Raw genomic sequence first — 22046 nt, forward strand, 5'->3', positions numbered from 1 at the left:
TTGTTAGTGTTAGACTTGGGGTGAGGTTACGATTGAGGAGTATGGTTTGGGTCATGGTTAGGGTGAGGGATAGATCCAAGGAGTCCCCAGGTGATGAACCCCATGCAGTGCAGTGGTTTCCCGGGAGGGCTCAGTGGAGGGCGCATGGGAAGGTGCTGGTCAGGCTTAGTCTTTGGTTACCAGTGCCAGCCTTGCATGTGGGCCACTCTTCATTTGGGCCTCAGCAAGCACTTTTGCACCTCCCTCTGGTATTTGGACATGACATGGTGGTGGTCCACGTTCCATGTGGAGTATTCCTGCACCGCTTCTGGGCCCCATGTGTGTGATATTCTCTGCCTTAGGAATTGGATCCCCATCGGGATAGAGAAATAGCTAGGGTTACAGTTTGATCCAGGGACATAAGCAAAGCTGAAGCAACACCATTCCATTTATCTCCATTGAGTCTGAGTGAGGGCCATGCGTGGTAGCAGGTCGGGTGTAGGGTTAGTGTTAGAGTTGTGGTGAGGTTTAGGTTGAGGAATACAGCGAGGGTCATGGAGAGGGTTAGGAGTAGGTTCCAGGAGGCACTTAAGTGCATAAACCTAAGTAGTGCAGAGGTCTCCTAGAGGGTTGAGTGGAGGGTGCAAGGGATGGTGCCATTCCTTCTTATTTTTAGGATGTCAAGGCCATCCTTGGGTGTAGGACACTCCTTAGTTGGGCCCTAGCAGCGCCTTTGTGCATCTCCCTATGGGCTTTGGAAATGACATGGTGATGTTCCAGATTCCACGCTGAGTGATCCTGCACTGCTTGTCTATACCGTGTGCATGCTGTTGTCCGTGATTGGAATTGGGTCCCCATGAGGAAGGAGACATAGCTGGGGTTAGGATTCAGTGCCGGGATATCACCAAGGCAGAGGGACTCCAGTCTCGTGAATTTCATGGAGGGCTGAAGTGAGAACCCTTGCGAGGGTATGGGTCTGGTATAGTTAGTGTGAAAGATAGGGTTAGATTTAGGTTGAGGGTTATAGTTAGGGTTACGATTAGGTTTAGAGTTAGGTCCCAGGAGTCTCCAGGTGCTGGATCCACAGCAGTGCACTTGTCTCCCCAAAGGGCTGAGCAGAGTGCACAATGGAGCCTGCCAGTCCGGATTAGTCTTTTGTTTCCAAGTCCAGATAAATATTTTGGGCATTCTTCGGGTAGGCCTGTTGAATCCTCGAGTGCAGTGGCAGCCGGGCTTTTGAAATGACATGATGATGTTCCACATTCCACACCGAGTATTCCTGCACTGCTTCGACACCATGTGCGTGCTGATGTCAGACTTTGAATTGGGTCCCCATGGGGATGGAGCCTTAGCCAGGGTTAGGGTTCAGTGCAGGGAAGTCACCAGTGCTGAAACAACTCCAGTCTCGTGATTTCCCTTGAGGGCTGACCTGAGATCCCATGCGAGGGTGCGGCTCAAGTGTAGAGTTAGGGTTAGAAACAGGGTTACGATTAGATTGAGGGTTATGTATAGGGGTATGGTTAGGGTTCACATCGGTCCCTAGGCTCTAAGCGCTGAATCCACAACAGTGCAGTTGCCTCCCGGAATGACTGAGTGGAGTGCACAATGGAGGCTGCGGGTCAGGATGAGTCTTTGGGTCCCAAGGACAGACAACTGTATCCGGTCTGGTGTAGATATGTGTGTCTAGTGTGAGAGATAGGGTTAGGTTTAGGTTGAGGGTTAGCGTATAGTTCTGGTTAGCATTCAGGTTAGGTCCCAGGAGGCTCCAGGCACTGAACCCACAGCAGAGCAGTTGTATCCCCAAAGGGCTGAGTGGAGTATACAAGAGAGGGTGCTGGTCAGGATTATTCTTTGGGTTCCAAGGCCAGACAACTGTATGGGTCACCCATCGGTTAGGCCTCAGGAATCCTCTTGTGCAGCTGCAGCTGCACTTGGAAACACATGGTGATGTCTACGTTCCATGCCGAGTGTTCATGAACTGTTTCTGGTCCCCATGTGCATGCTCTTGTCAGTCTTTTGATATGGATTCCCATGGGGAGAGGGCCTTAGGTTTATAGTTTTATGGTTAGCAGGTAGAGTTAGAGATTTAAGGTTAGGGTTTTAGGGTTAGAGTTGGAGGGTTAGTGTTAGAGGCTTAAGTTTAAGGTTAGGGTAAGTTCAGGTTATGTTTACGTTAACCCTTAGAGTTAGGGATAGCGTTAGGGGAAGGGTAGGGGCAGGATTTAGCATTAGAGTTATGGTTATGGTTACGTGTTAGGTTTAGTTGGTGGCATTTCATTTAGTGATAGGGTTAGGAGTTGAGCAAGGAGTAGGTCATGCTTGCACCCCCCGTTTGGCAAGGGAGGAAGATCACACCTGACCCCTGCCACTCTCATTGCCGACGGGTGTTCAGGCATGCACCCTGCCTCCCCTCCACAAGGGAATAGTGATGCCACTATTTAACGTGTTTTTTTTTTAATTTTTTTTTCAACGTTTATTTATTTTTGGGACAGAGAGAGACAGAGCATGAACGGGGGAGGGGTAGAGAGAGAGGGAGACACAGAATCGGAAACAGGCTCCAGGCTCTGAGCCATCAGCCCAGAGCCCGACGCGGGGCTCGAACTCATGGACCACGAGATCGTGACCTGGCTGAAGTCTGACGCTTAACCGACTGCGCCACCCAGGCGCCCCTAACGTGTTGTTTTATGAATGGCTCTTTTCACTTTCACAGCTGAAGAAGCAGGCATTTCTTAAGGTAAGGGTTATGGTTAGGATTGCCGTTCATGGTTCGGGTAAGGGATAGGCCATGCCTGCACCCTCCCTTGGAGTGGGAGGGCGTTCACACATGCTCCATGCCCCCTCTCATCTTGGGAGGGTGTTCACCAATAGGACCCAGGCCCCTTCAGCAGGGGAGCGTGTTGATGTATGCACCTGCACCCCTCTCGTGTGCGAGGGTGTTCACGCATGGGCACCACAACCCTAGGCGATGGAGGGCATTTGCCCCTGCGCCCTGCCCTCTTTGGCTCAGGAGGGTGTTCATGCATGCGCACAGTCCCCCCTTGGCTTGGGAGGCTGTTCAGGTATGTGCACGCACACGCCTCCAGGTGTGGGAGGGAGTTCACGCATGTGCCCTGCCCCCCTGAGGCGCTGGAGAGAGTCACTTGTGCACAGTGCCACTACTCAGTAAGGGAGTAGTGATACCACTGCTAAATCTCACGTTTCATGGATGGCTGTTTTCACTTTCACAGCTGAAGAAGCATGCATCTCTTAAGGTCAGGGGTAGGGTTAGCATTTCAGTTAGGGGTTAAGGTAAGGGTTAGGTCATGCTTCCACACCCCCTCCTCACCAGAGTGTATTCACGCAATAGCACCGCCCCTCAGTGCGGGAGAATATTCATGCATGTGTCCTGCCCCTTTCAGTGTGGTAGGGTGTTCCCACATGCGCCCCCATCCCCTTCCACTTGGTAGTGCGTTCACACATTCGCACATTTGCACAACCCCCACCGAGGTGAGGGAGGGTGTTAACACATGTGCCCTGTCTCCCTCCACATGGGAGGTGGTTCACACATGCTCCTCACCCCTCAGCGAGGGAGGGTGTCACCCATGAACAGTGCCACCCCTCGGAGTGGGAGTAGTGTTGTCACTATTAAATGTGACACTTCATCAATGATTCTTTTCACTTTCACAGCTGAAGAAGCACGCATCACTTAAGGTAAGGGTTAGGGTTAGCATTACATCTAGGCTTTAGGGTAAGGGTTAGGTCATGCTTGCTCCCCCTCTCTGCACAAGAGGTGTTTCACTCATGCTCCCTGCCCCACTCGGCACGTGAGGGTGTTCACGGATGCGCACAGCCCTCCCTCGGGGTAGAAGGGCGTTCTCATGCACAACCCCCCTTTGCAACGGAGGGCGTCTGTGCATGCACCCTGCCCCACTAGCACGGGAGTTTGTTCTCATGTGTGTAAGGCCCCCCCTCCTGGCATAAGGGCATTCACCCATGTGCACCATCCCCCTTTGGCATGAGAAGGTGTTGACCTATGTGACTTGATACGGCACCATGGGAGAATATTCACGCATCTGCCCTGCCCTCCTCTGCCCGGGAGGGTGTGTTCATGCATGGGCACAGCCCACAGTCAGTGAGGGACTGTATTCACGCATGCGCACAACAACCCCTCCATGAGGGAGGGTGTTCACGTATGCGCCATGCATGCCTCAGCAAGGGAATGGTTCAAGCATGTGCCCCATACCCACTTTGGCACGGGAGGGTGTTGACCTATGCCCCTCGCCCCCTCAGCGCTGGAGGGTGTTCATAGATGTGCCCAGCCCCTGTCGTGGTGGGAGTGTGTTCACGTTTGTAAACAACCCCGGCTAGGGGAGGGATGCCACTCGCACGTGGGTCCCACCCCATACCATGGGGGGCTGTTCACACATGTGCACAGCTCTCCCTACTGGCGGAAGTGTGTTCACACATGCACAAAACTCCCGCTCGAAGATGTAGGGCGTTTCCACGTGAGCACAACCCCCATCAGCAAGGGAGGGCATTCATGCATGCTCCTTACCCGCTACTGCAGTAGGCTGTACAGGCATGCGCACAGCTCCCCCCCCCTCCACTGGCTGGTGTTCACGCATGCGCACAGCCCCCCTTAATGACGGAGGCATTTGCACATGTGCCCCCCTCCCTTGAGCAAGGAAGGGTGTTCAGACATGCGCAGAATCATCACCTCAGCCAGGTAGGTTGTTGGCGCATGCGCCCTGCCCCACTTAGCACAGGAGGTGCTTCAGGCTTCCGCCTGGCCCCCTGTCAGCATGTGAGTCGGTCACCCATGCACAGCGCCACCCATCAGGGAGGAAGTACTGATGTCACTATTGAATGTAATGTTTTATGAATGGTTCTTTTCACACTCACAGCTGAAGAAACACGTATCTCTTAAGGTTATGTTTAGGGTTAACATTACCATCAGTGATAGGGTAAGGGTTTCATCAAGCTTCCTCCCCCTGCGCATGGATTTCCAGGCATTAGCCTGTCCCCCTTTGGCATGGGAGCGTGTTCACCCATGTGCCCAACCCCACTTTGGCACAGCAGGGTGTTGGCATATGCGCTTCACCCCCATATTGCAGGAGGCTATTCACGCACGGGCACTGCCACACCTAGGGACAGAAGGGTGTTCACACATGTGCACAAACCCTCTCATTGTGGAATGGTGTTCGCGCATGCGCCCAGCGCTCTCCACGGGGAGAAGGTTCTCATATGCACCACGCCCCCTTGACATGGCAGGGTGTTCACGCATAGGAACCAGCCCCTCTCTATGAGGGAGGGGTGCTTTCGTGCATGTGCCATGCAACTCTGCGGCCAGGGAGGCTGTTGACATATGATCCCCGCTCCCCTCGCCAGAATGGTGTTCACGCATATGCAAAGCCCCCCCTTCCTGTCCGAAGGGGGTTCAGGCATGCCCACAACCCCCGCTCTGTGAGGTAGACCATTTGTGCAGGCACACAACCCTCCCTCAGCAAGGGAGAGCGTTCACGCTTGGCCCAACTCACGTCGGCGTGAAGGGTGTTCGCACATGCACAGAACCCTCCTCAGTGATGGAGGGCGTTCAAACATGCGCCCCACCCCACTTGACGCCAGATGTGGTTCAGGATTCTGCCTTGCCCCTGGTTGGTGTATGAGATGGTCACGCATGCACAGTGCCATCCTTCAGGGAGAGACTAGTGATGTCACTATTAAATGTGATGATTCGCAAATGGTTCTTTCACTTTCATAGTTGAAGAAACATGCATCTCTTATGGTAAGGGTTAGGGTTGGCACTGACATAAGGGGAGGGTATGTCTTAGGTCATACTTTCTCCACTCTGGGTATGGAAGGTTTTCAAGCATTAGCGCTCCCCCCCCCCACTTTGGACAGGAGGGAGTTGAAACATGCACCATCCCACATCAAGGGTGGGCGGTCACCATTGCGCCATTGTCTCTGGAATGGAGGGGTGTCACTCATGGGCTCTCCCCCACCTCAGCACGGGAGGGAATCATGCACGTGTCCCTTCTGCATCCCTTCATCGGCGATGTAGCGTTGATGTTCCTTTTAGGTCACACATATTTTGCACTGCCTCAGCCATTCAGTGGATTAAGTGTCCCACTTTGGTTCAGGTCATGGTCTCACGGTTTGTGGGTTCGAACCCTGGCTTCACCTCTGTGCTGATGGCTCTGACCATGGAGCCTGCTTCAAATACTGTGTCTCACTCTCTGTCTGCCCCTTCCCCATGTGTGTTCTTTATCTCTCTCTCCCTCTCTCTCTATCTCTCAAAAAAAATGAAGGTAAAAACATTTGAAAGCAGCTCCATCGGTCAACTTGTCTTCTTGCCCTATTCCCGCCTCTTCACAGGAAGGTCCATTTCACTAATTGGAAGACAGTAACACCCTTGTGTGGCCATTCATATGAGTCACTATTTAGGGAACAAGTGATTATGCTACCTTTGCATGGTCAGGATACCATGGCCGTTTCACTAATGTCCCTGGGCAGGCAGGGCCTCTAAAACTAGAAATGCTAGAGGTGATTTTACTGGTAAACAGGTAGGGTTTGTGTTCACTGAGTTCCTTTTATTACTTTTCATCTTTCCTTGATTGCCTATCTGTGTTGCATCAACAATGGTTTGATATTGACTTTACAGTTAGGTTATTTTTATCTTATGGTTAACTATCCATGGTTATCCGCTCTGATAGAGCTTAGGCAAGTACAAATATTTCTTGTTGCACATACTAGCATTATTGTTTCTATTGTGAAATACACCCAGTGTTAACTTAGGAGTTGGTTGTCTACTTTTGATACTCAGATCTTAAGATCATATGCCAGTGCCTGAGCTCTACTACGAATGCTCATGGCCGTATCTCTAACAGCCACCTACAGTGTGTGAATCATATATTTTGACCTTCAAGGACAGTCTTGATACCCCTACACCGGCAATACAGGGGTCTGATGCTTGCAGCCCTTCTGTGTCCCTTCATTGGCCATGTAGATATGTACGCCTGTGCCCCTTCATGGTCTATGTAGGGGTGTGGCTTCAGCACCCCTTCATGGCCACTATAGTGTTTGTACTGTCATGGTTTCTGGGACCCACCTGGGGTCTCCGGACATATCCCCATGGATAACGGGGAGCTTCTGTAGTCGTGTTCCTCTGCATTACACCTCCCCACAAGACTCTCCTCTCCGGATAAATATTACAGGATCAGGAACCACTTTTCGTTGCAGTTTCTTCTTGGTGGAAACATCTTGTCTTTGCTTAGCATGGCTGCTTTGGCCTCTCCACCATCTCCTGGAGGTTCCCTTACCTTTGCGCTGTTCTTCACTCACTGCTTTTGGGTGTGCTGTCTGCCTCTGTCGCAGTCCTGGACCAGTGGTAATTTATACCATGAGTGGCCACAGGAAAACCGCTTGGAACTGGGACTCTGGGACTGGACTGCTCTTCCAGGAGAAGACATACAAGTAGCTTCCTTGATGGCAGAAATGGATGCTGGACATTGGTGGTAAGAGGTGATTTCACATTTGCTCACATTACCACTAGTGCTGGTGTGGAGTGATGGAGGACAGCACGCTGGAGGATCACGGGTGGAGTTGTCACTGTGGCCATGGGGGGCAGTTACAGAGCCTGTCCGGGGTCAGTTTTGGGTGTCTAGGGTATACGCAGGAAATAGGAGAGGTTGAAAGCAAGGGAAAAACACCAGAAAACATATGACTTCATGAGGTGAGTATCTTGTGTTTGTTGCCAAGAGAAGCAACTCCCCCTGTCTGAGGAAAATAGTCCTATCCCACCCCAGGACCCCTAGAGAAAAGGTTTCAATGGCTTCACCTAAGACAATACTGTCATGACCGAGAGCAGTGATCTTCAGGCTCCACGTCTACCATCGGTGTTTACTTCCTGGAAGTAGTGGGATTCCAGTGTACTCCAAACGGAGGTGTGGGATCAGGTCCATGCATGATCAGGTGTCCATGCAGGGGAGTTGCAGGATATTACCACTTCGCACTGGTAGGAGATGGGGGGACGAGTATGGGAGTGGGTTCAAAGAGTATTACACCAAAGAGGGTGACGTAAGATAGGTCGGACATGGATACATGGTTCTTCCTGCAGGAAATGTAATTTAATGTGTTTCCTGGAGAACTGGGAATGGTCATAATAATGACTCAATGGCTGCCTGCAGTCAACTAGGTTGAAATGCCAGAACTTCCCTGACTTTCTCAGGGAAGGAAGACTCCAAAGTCCAAGGGAGATGGGAATGGGGGCCTGTTGTGCACACACCTGATCTTTTACCACAAACTTAATGGCTTATGAGAACAAAATTATGTTCTCTCAGAGTTCTGGAGGCCAGGAACCCGAAATCCCTTTACTGAGACTAAGGTGTCAGCAGGGCTGTACTCCCGGTGGAGACTCCAGGGCTCCAGGGGACAGCGTACCCCTTCTGTCTAGTAGCTCCCGGTGGCCACCAACCTCCTTTGGCTTGTGACCACATCACCCCAGTCTGTCTCCATGGACACAGTGCCTCCTCTTTTGTCAAGTTCCCTTTGCCTCTCTAAGGATGTTCGTCATTCCATCTAGGGCTCACTCAGGCAACCCAGGCCTCAAGATCCTTAACTAGATCCCATCGATGGGAGTTAGATTCCAGCTATTAGGACTTGCTTTCTTTGAGGGCCATTGCCCAGCCTAGTACAATGTGTCCTACCATAGGCAGACAGCCAAACTGTGCTATCCCCGTGTGGTGGGCGCTCACCTGTGAGCAGTGCAGGGCACGCAATGCTGACAGACACTGCAGCAGGACTGAATCTCTGGAGAATTATGCCCAGAGTGGAAAAGCGAATCCTAAAAAGATCACATGCTTTTCGATTCGATTTGTATAATATTCTCGGTGCAACAAAATCATAAAAATGGTTAGCAGATCAGGGATTTCCAGGCATCACAAAGTTGATGGGTGCAGGAAGGAGGTGGGAATGTCTGCTGTAAGAGGACAACTTGGGAGTCCCCATGGAGGGCTCGATGTTCTGTTTCTCGTGTGCAGCAGTATTGAAATGCTGGCCATGATCCCATTCTACAGGCAGAGAGAATGTAGGGCATCTTTATCGTGTTTCCCAATCACACACATTCCCAACAACCTCACAGCTGCCTGCCTTGCTACATCTATCCCCATGGCCCTGGCCGGTGTCCCGTTGACACAGTTGGGTCGTATTCCTAAGGGAGGAATCCATGTCTTGCTAACATGCTTCCCATACCGCTTCTCTCTCTTCTGCACCCCGCGAGTTTTCTCAGGACCCGGCCATCCTGTGCACCTGCAGCTATTTCTCCCGGCCCACGGGGAGCAATCACTTCCCATCCAGCACCACCTGCTTTGTCTTCCTATGCCTAGCATTGCACGTGGCAGTGCCTGCAGACCTTCCCTTGTCTCTGTCAGCTGAGTCTGAATGGGCTTCCTCTCCCACTCGTCCCTAGTTCTCATCTCTTTAATGAATGACATACATAGCTAAAGCTCACAGTGAAGTCTCAACCCCCAGTATGTGGACGACGTGGCACCATTTTACAGACTCACTTGATTACTCCCTTTCTTTAAAAATTCCTTCCTTCCTCCTCCCACCATCTGGGCCGCTGCTCACCAGTGTCTGTGTTGGTTGGTCCTCATCTTCTTCCCACACCCCCCCCCCATCTGCTTTCAGTCCACCCTTACTCTGGTGTGATGGCAGCCAGCCTCAGGCTTCTATCTACCAGCAGCTGGGGCCTCCAAGTCCTTATGCCCTGCCCCCAGCTCTTCAAGTCTCCAGACTACTGACACCAACGTATACCACACAGGTGCTACCCTCCTCAGACTCTGCTTCCTCTCTGAAGGCCTCTCCTATTCCCCTCCCCTTGTTTACTAGGCTGCGGCCACACCTGCTCCCTCCCTGCTCCCTGAGCATGTCAGGCACGTATTTCTGCTTCAGGTCTTTGCACTCACTTTTCCTCTCTCTGTCCGGAATGTTCTCCCACAGACCAACAAGACATACTCCATCATTTCCGTCATAACTTTGCTCTGACATCCCCTGCTCAGTGGAGTCTCTGCTAGCTGTCTATCTAAAGCCAAAAGCTGCTCCTTCTCCGACCTGAACACTTGATATCCCTTCCCACCATTCTTTTTCTTCCCGGCCCTTGGCATCATCTGTTTTTCTTTCTTGCTTGCTGGATGTCGCCTACTGCAGTCCCTGCCAGAATGTCGGCTCCATGGGGTTCAAAGACCAAACTAGCTTGTTTAGGGCTGTTTCCTTAGGGTCCTAGAACAGTGTCTAACTCCTTCAAAGGCTCAAACACCATTTGCTGAGCAAGTAAATATTGGGATTTCATATTACTTTGCTGGGTCCACCATCACAAAGTACCACAGACTGGGTGGCTTAAGGTACAGAAATTGATTTATTTATTTTCTCACACTTTATTTTTTTAAGGTTTATTTATTTTTGAGACAGAGACAGAGCATTAATGGGGGAGGGTCAGAGAGAGAGAGGGAGGCACAGAATCTGAAACAGGCTCCAGGCTCTCAGCTGTCATCACAGAGCCCAACGTGGGGCTTGAACTCATGAACTGCGATATCATGACCTGGGCCAAAGTCGGCGCTTAACCGACTGAGTGACCCAGGCGCCCCCAACTCTCTCACACTTTAGATCAAGGTGTGGCCAGGGTGGGTGTCCTGTCTCCATGACTGGTGGACGACATCCTTCCCACGTCTTCACGTGGTCTGACTTCTGTGTGTGTATGTGCCTACTCTCTTCCTTTACGACACCAGTTATCAGATTAGGGTCCCTCCCCGCAATTGAGCTCATTCGACCTCCACTTTACCTTTCAAGATCTGGCATCCAAGTACAGTCCCATGGGTAGTTAGGACTTTAATGTATGGATTTTGGGGGAAAATCCATTCCATAACAGGTTTCTGTCTGTTGTACCTAGTCACTACCTACATGTTTTTTTTTCCTCTATGCCCTTGTGCCCATTATTTGCTCACACAGTGCTAATCCCAGTTTGCCCTTAGCCCAAGTTATAACTCTGTTTATTTATCTGTATAGGCTTGCATCTTTCCTCTACCTCTATACTCCAAGTTCCTGGCTGGCACTGGAGTTACATCCTTAGCATGGGCATCATAACCTCCAGGTGAGGTAAGTATGATTATTCTCGTTTTGAAAATCCACAATCTGAAGCTCAAGGGAGAGTAGGTCATGTTTCTGAGATCACAGTACTAGTAAGTGCTGTCCTTTGGATAACTTTGTTCTCATGGGCTCCAAAGCCCACTTTCTTTCATCTACCACACTGTCCCCAAGATGAACGGGGAAAAGCGATACTTCAGCCTGGTATATTATAAGCAATGGTACGTGTAAAGCTGCTCTCACATTCCAGGAAATGGGATTAAGTTTAGTATCTGAGTAATTATACCCACAGGTTGAATTTCAATCTCACATCCTTTTATTTTTTTACTGCTGCAATTTCTGTTATCCTTAATGATTATATAAATGTATTCGTCCCTTTGCAAAATTTAGCCAGCAAGAATACTGAGAGAGTTTGTTTCCTTTGTAACAGGTCTGAATTATACAATGAATTCATAATGTCAAGATAATAGCTGTTATTTTTCCTACAATATAGAAGAAAAGGTCATTGCCTTTGTTGTAAGAGTTTACCATGTGTTCTTGGTAACAAGACTGAGCTGTATTGCTCAAAACCATCATAGACTTTGAAAGTCAGTTATTTATACTTAAGAGAGTATCGTTCTTTCTTTGGGTGCAGCTGGTTGTTGGAAATAGAACTTAGGATTTTTCTGCATAGATTGTCTATTTCAGAATGAGCTTTGTTTTAAAAAGTATATTTGCATTCATGCGAGTTGTACAATTATTCCTTTGGGTTGATAATACTCCATTGTGTATGTATATATGCATACGTATATATACCACATCTTTTTATCCATTCATCCATCAATGGACATTTGGGCTTCTTCCATACTTTAGCTGTTGTTGATAGTGCTGCTATAAACTTTGGGGTTCACTTGTCCCTTCGAAATAGCATATCTGTATCTCTTGGATAAATACCTAGTTGTGCAACTGCTGGGTTAGGGTAGACCTCTTTTTCATTTTGTGAGGAACGTACCTACTGTTTTCCAGAGTGGCTTCACCATTTTGCATTCCCGCCAGCAGCGCAAGAGTTCCTCTTTCACAGCTTCCCCGCCAACATCTGTTGTTGCCTGAGTTGTTAATGTTAGCCATTCTCACAGGGGTGAGGTGTTATCTCATTGTGGTTTTGATTTGTATTTCCCTGATGATGATTGATGTTGAACATTTTTTCATGTCTCATTTGGCCATCTGGATGTCATCCTTGGAGAAGTGTTTTCTCATGTCTTTGCCCATTTCTTCACTGGATTACTTGTTTTTTGGGTGTTGAGTTCGATATGTTCTTTATAGATTTTGAATACTAATCCTTTATGTCATATGTTGTTTGCAAATATTTTCTCCCTTTCCGTTGGTTGCCTTTTAGTTATGCTGATTGTTTCCTTCTCTGTTCAGAATCGTTTTCTTTTAATGAGGTCCTAATAGTTCATTTTTGCTTTTGTTTCCCTTGCCTCTGGAGACTTGTTGACTAAGAAGTTGTGGAAGCAAACATCAAAGAGGTTTCTGCCAGCTTTCTCCTCGAGGGTTTTGATGGCTTCCTATGTTACATTTAGGTCTTTCATCCATTTTGAGTGTCTTTCATCCATTTTGAGTGCGAGAAAGTGGTCCAGACTCATTCTTCTGTATGTCACTGTTCAGTTTTCTCAGCATTCTTGCTGAGGAGACTGTCTTTATTCCATTGGATATTCTTTCCTTCCTTGTCAAAGATTAGTTGGCCATACGTCTGGGTACATTTCTGTGTTTGTATTCTCTTTCATTGATCTGAGTGTCTGTTCTTGTGCCAAGAGCATACTGTCTTGGTGATTACAGCTTTGTAATACAGCTTTAAGTCCAGGATTGTGATGCCTCCTACTTTGGTTTTCTTTTTCAAGATTGCTTTCGCTATTCAGGATCTTTTCTGGTTCCATACAAATTGTAGAATTCTTTGTTGTAGGTCTGTGAAGAATGCTGGTGTTATTTTGATAGGTATTGTGTTGAATATATACATTGCTCTGGATACTATTGACATTTTAACAATATTTGTTCTTCCTATCCAGGAGCATGCAATATTTTTCTTTTCTGTGTGTTTGTCATCTGCAATTTCTTTCATAAGCTTTCTATAGTTTTCAGTGTATAGATTTTTCACCTCTTTGGTTAGACTTATTCCTAGGTATTTTATGGTTTTTGGTGCAATTGTAAATGGGATCGATTCCATGATTTCTCTTTTTGTTGCTTCATTGTTGGTGCATGGGAATGCAACTTATTTCTGTGCATTGATTTTATATCCTGCCACTTTGCTGAATTCATGTATTATTTCTAGCAGTTTTTTGGTGCACTATTTTAAGATTTCCACATAGAATTTCATGCCATCTACCAAGAGTGAAAGATTGAGCTCCTCCTGGACGATTTGGATGCCTTTTATTTTTTTGTGTTGTCTGATTGCTGAGGCTAAGACTTCCCATATTATGTTGAATACCAGTGGTGAGAGTGGACATCCTTGTCTTGTTCCTGACCTTAGGAGAAAAGCTCTCAGTTTTGCTCCATTGAGGATGATCTTAGTGTCGGGTCTTTCACATTTGCCTTTTATGATCTTGAGGTATGATCCTTCTATCCCTACTTTCTTGAGGGTATTTATCAAGAAAGGATGCTGTATTTTTTCAAATGCTTTCTCTGCGTCTATTGAGAGGATCATGTGGTTCTTGTCCTTTCTTTTATCGATGTGATAAGTCACATTGATTGTTTTGTGGATATTGAACCCGATTTGCATTCCAGGTATTAATCCCACTTGGTCGTGGTGAGTAAAGTTTAAATGTATTGTTGGATCTGGTTGGTTCATATCTTGTGGAAGATGTTTGCGTCCATGTTCATCATGAAAATTTGTGTATACTTCTCCTTTCTAGTGGGTCTTTTTCTGGTTTTGGAATCAAGGTAATGCTGGGCTCAGAGAAAATGTTTGGAAGTTTTCCTTCCATTTCTTTTTTGGGGACAGCTTCAAGAGCATAGGTGTTAACTCTTCCTTAAATGTTTGGTAGAATTTTCCTGGAAAGCCATCTGGACCTGGGCTCTTGTTTTTTTGGGATATGTTTTATTAGTAATTCAATGTCTTTGCTGGTTATGGGTCTGTTCAATTTTCTATTTCTTCCTGTTTCAGTTTTGGTAGTTAATATATTTCTAGAAATTTGTCCGTTTCTTCCAGATTGCCGATTTTATTGGCATATATTTGCTGATAATATTCTCTTATCATTGTTTGTATTTCTGCTGTGTTGGTTGTGATCTCTCCTCTTTCATTCTTGATTTTATTTATTTGGGTCCTTTCCTTTTTCTTTTTGATCCAAATGGCTAGTGGTTTATCACTGTTAGTAATTATTTCAAAGAAACAGCTTCTGGTTTCATTGATCTGTTCTACTGTTTGTTTGTTTGTTTGTTTTTTGTGGGGTTATATGTTGTTGTTGTTGTTTTTCCTGTGTGTGTTTTTGTTTTAGTTTTCAGTTTCAATAGCATTGATTTTTGCTGTAATCTTTATCATTTCTTGCCTTCTGCTGGTTTTGGTTTTATTTGTTGTTCTTTTTCCAGCTCTTCAAGGTATAAGGTTAGGTTGTGTATCTGAGACCTTCTTACCTCTTTTGGAAGGCCTGGATTGCTATAAACTTCCTCTTATGACTACCTTTGCTGAATCCCAGAGGTTTTGGTGTGTGGTGTTATCCGTTTCGTTGGCTTCCATGTACTTTTTAATTTTCTCTTTAACTTCTTGGTTCACCCATTCATTCCCTGTTCTTTGAATTTTATCTTTTATTTTTTAACGTTTACATCCAAATTAGTTAGCATGTAGTGCAACAAAGTTAGCATGTAGTGCAACAATGATTTCATGAGTAGATTCCTTAATGCCCCTTACCCATTGAGCCCAACCCCCTCCCACATCCCATCCAGTAACACGCTGTCTGTTCTACATAGTTATGAGTCAATTCTGTTTTGACCCTTCACTGTTTTTATTTTATTTTTGTTTCCCTTCCCTTATGTTCACATGTTTTGTCTCTTAAAGTCCTCATGTGAGTGAAGTCATATGATTTTTGTCTTTCTCTGACTAATTTCACTTAACATAATATACTACAGTTCAATCCACATAGTTGCAAATGGCAAGATTTCAGTCTTTTTGATTGCCAGGTAACACACCTTTGTATATATGTACCTCTTCTTCTTTATCCATTTATCAATTGATGGACATTTAGGCTTTTTCCATACTTTGGCTATTATTGATAGTGCTGCTATGATCATGGGGGTGGTGCATGTGTCCCTTCAAATCAGCACACCTGTATCCCTTGGATAAATGCCTAGCAGTGCAATTGTTGGGTGGTAGAGTAGTTCTGTTTTTAGTTTTGTGAGGAACCTCCATACTGTTTTACAGAGTGGCTGCACCAGCTTGCATTCCACCATTCATTCTTTAGTAGTATGTCCTTTAGTCTCCAAGTATTTGTTTTCTTTCCAAATTTTTTCTTATGGTTGATTTTGAGTTTCATAGCATTGTGGTCTGATAATATGGAGATCATGGAATGATCTCGAACTTTTTGTACTTCTTGAGGGATGATTTGTTTCCAGCATGATATCTATTCTGCAGGCGTTCCATGTGCCCTGGAGAAGAATGTATATTCTGCTGCTTTGGGATGAAATGTTCTGAATATATCTGTTAAGTCCATCTGGTCCATTGTCTCACTCAAATCCATTGTTTGTTTGTTGATTTTCTGTTTAAATGATCTTTCTGTTGTTATAATGGGGCGTTGAAGTCCCATACTATTATGGTTTTATTATCAATGATCTTCTTTATATTTGTGATTAATTGATTTATATTTTTGGGTGCTCTCACTTTGGGAGCATAAATGTTTACAATTGTTAAGTCTTGTTGGTGGATAGGCCCCCTCAATTATGATGCAACATCCTTCTTCATCTCTTGTTACAGTCTTTTTTTAAAAGTCTACATTGTCTCATATGAGTATGGTTACTCTGGCTTTCTTTGGCGACCATTAGCATGATAGATGGTTCTCCATCCCCTTACTTTCAATCTGAAGGTGTCTTTAGGTCTCATGTGGGTATCTTGTAAACAGCATATAGATGGATCTTCTTTTTTTCCCCACTCTGTTACCCTATGTCTTTTGATTGGAGCATTTATTCCATTGACGTTTAGAGTGAGTACTCAAAGATATGAGATTATTGCCATTATGTGTCTTGTAGAGTTAGATTTTGTGGTGGTGTTTTTTTGCTATCCACTCTTTGGTACTTTTGGTGTTTGTGTGTGTGTGTGTGTGTGTGTGTGTGTGTGTGTGTGTGTGTGTGTTTAACCTTTTTACATCTTTTCTTCCTCAGAGAGTCCCCCTGAAAATTCCTTGAGGTCTTGTTTAGTGGTCACGAACTCCTTTAAGTTTTGTTTGTCTGGGAAACTTTTAATCTGTCCTATTTTGAATGACAGACTTGCTGGATAAGGAATTCTTAGCTGCATAGTTTTCTGATTCAGCACATTGAGTATACCTTGCCACTCTTTTCTGCCCTGCCAAGTCTCTGTGGATAGGTGTGCTGCAAACCTGATCTGTCTTCCATTGTTTGTTAAGGACTTTTTCCCTTGCTGCTTTCATGATTCTTTCCTTGCCTGAGTATTTTCTGACTTTGACTATAATATTCCTTTTACTGGTGGGTTTTTGTTGAATCTAATGAGAGTCTTCTGTGCTTCCTGGATTTTAATGTCTGTGCCTTTTCCCAGGTAAGAAAAATTATCTGCTATGATTTGCTAAATTAACACTTCTACCCCTCTTCTCTCTCTTTATCATCTCGGACGCAATGATTCTGATGTTCTTTTTAATAAGATAGGGTTAGGGGTAGGTTGATGGTTATGGTTAGGGTAAAGGCTAGGATTGGGGTTAGGTCCCAGGAGGCTGCAGGCACTGAAACCCCAACAGTGCACTTGCTTCCATGAAGGGCTGAGTGGAGTACACAATGGAGGGTCCAGTCAGGATTAGTCTCTGGGTACCAAGACCAGCCAACTCTAAGGGATGCCTTTTGAGTAGGCCTCAGAAATACTCTCTTGTAGATGCGGTCATGCTTTGGAAATGGCATGGTGATGTTTCAGATTCCATGCCGAGTATTTCTGCACGAATTTATGAACCTGTGTGCGTTCTGTTGTCAGACTTTGAAATTGGGTCCCCATTGGGAGACCGCCATAGCTAGGGTTAGATTTCATCCAGGGACATCACCAGGGCTGACGTGACACCAGTGTCCTGAAATACATGGAGGGCTGAAGTGAGGGTAAATGTGCGGATGCAGGTCTGCTGTAGAGTTACTGTGACAGGTAGGGTTAGGTGTAGGTTGAGGGTTACGGTAAGGGTTAAGGTTAGGGTTAGGGTTATGTCCGAGGAGGCTCCAGGCACTGACCCCCCAGTAGAGCAATTGTCTGCCCGAAGGGCTGAGTGGAGTACACAGGGAGTGTGCCAGTTAGGATTAGGTTTAGGGTTCTGGTTAGGGTTCTGTAGGGTTAGTGTTTGGGTTAAGTCCTATGCGGCTCCAGATGCTGAACCCACAGTACGGTAGTTGTCTCCCAAATGGTGATTTGATTGCAGACGGACCCTAAGCCAACGCACACGGCACACAGGAATGGTGTCACCTCGGCACTGGTGAAGTCCCTGGACTAATGGTATCCATTTGTGCTAAAAATCTCTTTAAAATTCTGTGTAGAGGGAACAAATCTCAACATAAGAAAGGCCATGTATGTGAAGCCCACAGCTAATGTCATACTCAGTAGTGAAATTGTGAAAGATTTTCCACTAGGATCAGGCACAAGACAAGGATGCCCTAGATGTGTGAAGGGGTTTGGGTGATGCAGGCTTCTGGTTATGCAATGAATGAATCACACATAGAAGATATAGCATAGGGGACATAGAGAATGATACTGGAGTAGTGATGCATGGTGACAGATGATAGCTACACCTGTGTTAGCGTAGCAGAATGTATACATTTGTCCAATCACTATGTTGTTCATCTGAAACTAATGTAATGTAGTGTGTCAGCTATTCCCAAATAACATGTTTTTTTTTCAAACTAGGTAAAGGACTGAAATAAAGAGTTTAATGTAAAATAACCTGTTAATACCTAATCAAGAAATGCAGTGAAGTTCCAAACTAGAAAGTCACCATATCAAATTCTGTATCATTCCTATACACTAACCCAATTATCTAAGAAGAAGTAAAGAAAACAATCCCATTTACAATAGCATCAAAAACAATAAAAATTATAGGAATAAATTTAGCCAAGGAAATGAAAGATCTCTCTACAGAAAACTGTAAAACCTGTGTGCAGGAATGGAAGAAATTCAATTTGGGTGAAAGAAAGAGGAGAACACACAAGTCAGTGAAAAGCCATCCCATGTCCAACTTTCAGAGGAATTAATATAGATACAATGTCCATATTACCCAAAGCCATCTAGAGATTCAGGGCAATCTCTATCAAGACTCCGATGCAATTTTTATGCAATTAGAAAATCATATCCTAAAATTTATTTGGAACCACAAAAAGACCCCAAGCAGCCAACGCAAGAAAGAACAAAACAGGAGGCATCACCCTTCTTGATTTCAAGCGTCATTCTAACACAAAGAAATCAATTATGTCACTGGCATAAGCACAGCCAAAAGACAATGGAACAGAAATTGAGAGCCCAAACTAAACCCATGCATCACAGTCACCTAGTATTTGACAAGGAGTCAATAACACACAGTGGAGAAGAGTAGTCTTTTGAATAACTGGTGCTGGGGAAATTGGATGTTCCCATGTATAAGAACAAAGTTTGGCACCGCATATTACACCACTCCCTAGAGAGTGAAAGGAAGAAATAGAGAGAGATGTGGTTAGAGAGAAACAGAGACAAAGAGGAAGTACAAGAAGGAAAGTAGAGACCTGGTCCAGGTATGTGGACACGGTTAGATGGGCCAGGGGAGAGGGGATGTATGAAGTAGCTCTGAGTGCTGGGGCAGAAAGGGCTTCTATCATGGGCATCAGAGTTCCATGGCCCCAAGACTCCAACATCCCTGGGTCCAAGTTCTGCAGAGGCCATTGGAATTGAAAAGATGGGTAGCCCTCATTTCTTCTGGAATTGTGAGGTTCAGCCTCACGTTCTGTCATGGAGAGGGATGTCTTGAGGGAGAGTGTGCTGCTCTTTGGCAGGTAAACTCCATAGTCTGCCCTCTGGGGAGGTGTCCCAGGGCCATCTCCCTCACTGCCCCAGGCTCTGTTGGATTTCCCCCCTCCCCCACCAGCTGGCCTTCCTCAAGTTCTGAACCCAGGCATCAGGCATTGTGTTGCCCCCAGGTCCTGCAGACTGGACCTGGCAGAGGTGGACTAGTAATATTGATTAAAAAAAAAGATATATATATATATATTTGACAATAAGGTACACATCCTCCCTCTGGGACTAGCGGTGTGCATCCCAATCGTGGGTTGCTATCCTCCTCTCCACAACCAATCTGAGGAATCCAGAAGGTAGGTGGACCCTTTAAAACACCCTAGTCTTCTCTTACATGAAATTCAAAGACATTTTCTTGACCCAGCTTTCTTTAAATTCTGAAGAGATGGCAATTAGTAATTGAAGGCATCATAGTCCTATAGGAAATTGACCTATATGACTGATGGACATTATTTCATCCATCCGTATCCCTAAAGCACATTTCATTGGAAATATTAGCCAAGGATACACACTGTAAATTCACAACAGATGTGTAGCTCCCTGTAAGTTGCATTCTGACGTTGTCCCATATGGGTCATCAAAGATATTATTAGTGACTTTTCAGATAAGCTTTCAACACCAAGAAGGTGATGTTAGAGAATCTGGTATGAATGGAAATTCGCAGATTCTAAATGAGGAATGATTTTTCATTTTTAATGTTTCTTTTTCTGAGAGAACCCGAGCTGGGGAGGGGGATAGAGTGGGAGACACTGAATATGAGGCAGGCTCGAGGCTCTGAGCTCTCAGGACAGAGCCTGATGCGGGGCTCAAACTCACGGACTGCAAAATCCTGACTTGACTCAAAGTCGGACGCTTAACCGACTAAGCCACCCGAGCGCCCCAGGAAGGATGGTTTAGTGGCAAAGAAGAAGAAATTAAAGATAGTGTAAAGGACGTCTATTTTTAATTGAAATATTGTTCACACATTTGTTGTGTTAGTTTTAGGCATACACTGTAGTCATTCCATATGTCTATACGTTATGTTGTACTCAACCACAAGTGTAGCTATCCTGTGAAAGCATGCAACAATATTGTTACAGGATTGACTCCATTCCATTGGCTGTCCCTTGTATCCCTAGGACTCACTCACTCCATAGCTGGACGCCGGTATCTCTCTCTCTCAAAGGTGTCCATTCTTTATCTAACCTAAGTATTTTGGTGGTAAACAAAATTACCTCTTGTTCAGCATGTGTAAATCGGTGGTCTATTTTTCTGTGAATATTGCTTAAAACATTACAAATGATGTCGTTACGTTAATAAATTCGGTTTCATTCTTCACTCACAGGAAAGAGAAGGAAAAGATTTTGTGTCCCAGGCCCTGTCACTGAAACCTTCCCAACGAGGAGAACAGGCTTAGTTGCCCAGAGCACCTTCGGTCTCTCAGCTGAGCAACCAGGGCCTTCAACATTGAAGGAATTCCCATGGTGGCCAGCAGAGAGAGCTCAAGAACCACAGACCCCCGAGGGGCGGGTTCCTCTGCTGGGCAGTGATAGCCAGCAGAGGGCGCACCATCTGCTTTTATGACCCAGGGCACCTCAGAGCAGGAAGGGCTTAGATTGCTCTCAGAGGACTCAGGCCTCTGCTGGTGCCTCAGTACAGAGAGCAGAGCTGCATTTCCAGCAGGTTCTGCCACCCGCCCCAGGGGAGACCTTGGGAGCTTAGTAGCAACTTGGCATCTCCTGAGTCGCCAGAGAGAAGCTGCCTTGTTGTACTGAGTGCTGAGGAGGGCGCGCCGGGTGGCTTCCCTGGTCAAGCTGATTGCTGAGCTGCACAGGCCTTTGCATTTTCTGGGCTGTTCCCGTGTTTCATTCCCCCTTCCCGGACAGTTTTTGAACAAGACGTATTTTACTAAAGGACTTGTGGATTGCTGGGTCCCGCGACATCACCTCATAGATGCAGTCCACGGTTTGTTCCAGATCCAGGCTTGTTTCCGGAAGGAACCCTAACAGAAATTCAGAAGCACGGGAGCTGCATTCAATTAGGACGTGGATACATGAAATGCTCGTCTCACGACCTTCTAGAAGAATGAGCTGGGACCCATGTTCCGAGTCCTGCTGGAACCAGAGGCCAAGGTAAGGGCACAAACTGTCCCACACATCATACATGCTTTTTAAAAAATTTCATGGTTATTTTTCCAACCTAGTGAAGTGATTGAACACTACAGAAAACCTGGTAGGTAAGTCTCATTAACCTTATGTTATCTTTTAATTTAAATTCCAGTGAGTGAAGACACAGTGTAATATTAATTTCAGGCGTCCAATATAGAGCAACCCTTCCACACGTCACCCGGTCTCATCCCAGGTGCACTTCTTAATCCCCATCAGCTGTTTCACCCATTCCCTCACCTCGCTGTGGAAGCCCTCAGTTTGTTTCCTAGTTAAGAGTCCATTTGTCTCCTCCCCCCCCCCTTTGTTTTGTTTTCATGCCATGTGTTAGTGAAATCATTGGGTATTTGTCTTTCTCCGACAGGCTTATTTCACCCAGCATAGCATTCTCTCTCTCCATCCACCTCGTGGCAAATGGCAAGATTTCATGTTTTTACGGCTAAATAATATTCCATTCCATATACCACATCTCAATTTATTCATCAGTTGATGGGTGCTTGGATAGTTTCTGTCATTTGGCTTTTGTAGAAAATGCTGCTGTAAACATCACGGTGCATGTATCTCTTTGAAGATTTTGTATTCTTTGTGGAAATACCTTGTAG

At 46.0% G+C, this 22046-nt stretch overlaps 1 long non-coding RNA gene across 1 annotated transcript; it reads left to right on the plus strand.

Annotated features, from left to right (window-relative positions):
* Positions 1–3523: 3523 nt before the first annotated feature.
* On the plus strand, positions 3524–21701 carry LOC123577819. Its single transcript, XR_006702105.1, has 3 exons — positions 3524–3669; positions 11020–11109; positions 21256–21701. It is a non-coding gene; the product is annotated as an uncharacterized LOC123577819 (long non-coding RNA).
* Positions 21702–22046: the final 345 nt, after the last annotated feature.

Source organism: Leopardus geoffroyi, chromosome E2, assembly GCF_018350155.1.
Source record: "Leopardus geoffroyi isolate Oge1 chromosome E2, O.geoffroyi_Oge1_pat1.0, whole genome shotgun sequence".
Taxonomy (NCBI): Eukaryota; Metazoa; Chordata; class Mammalia; order Carnivora; family Felidae; genus Leopardus; species Leopardus geoffroyi.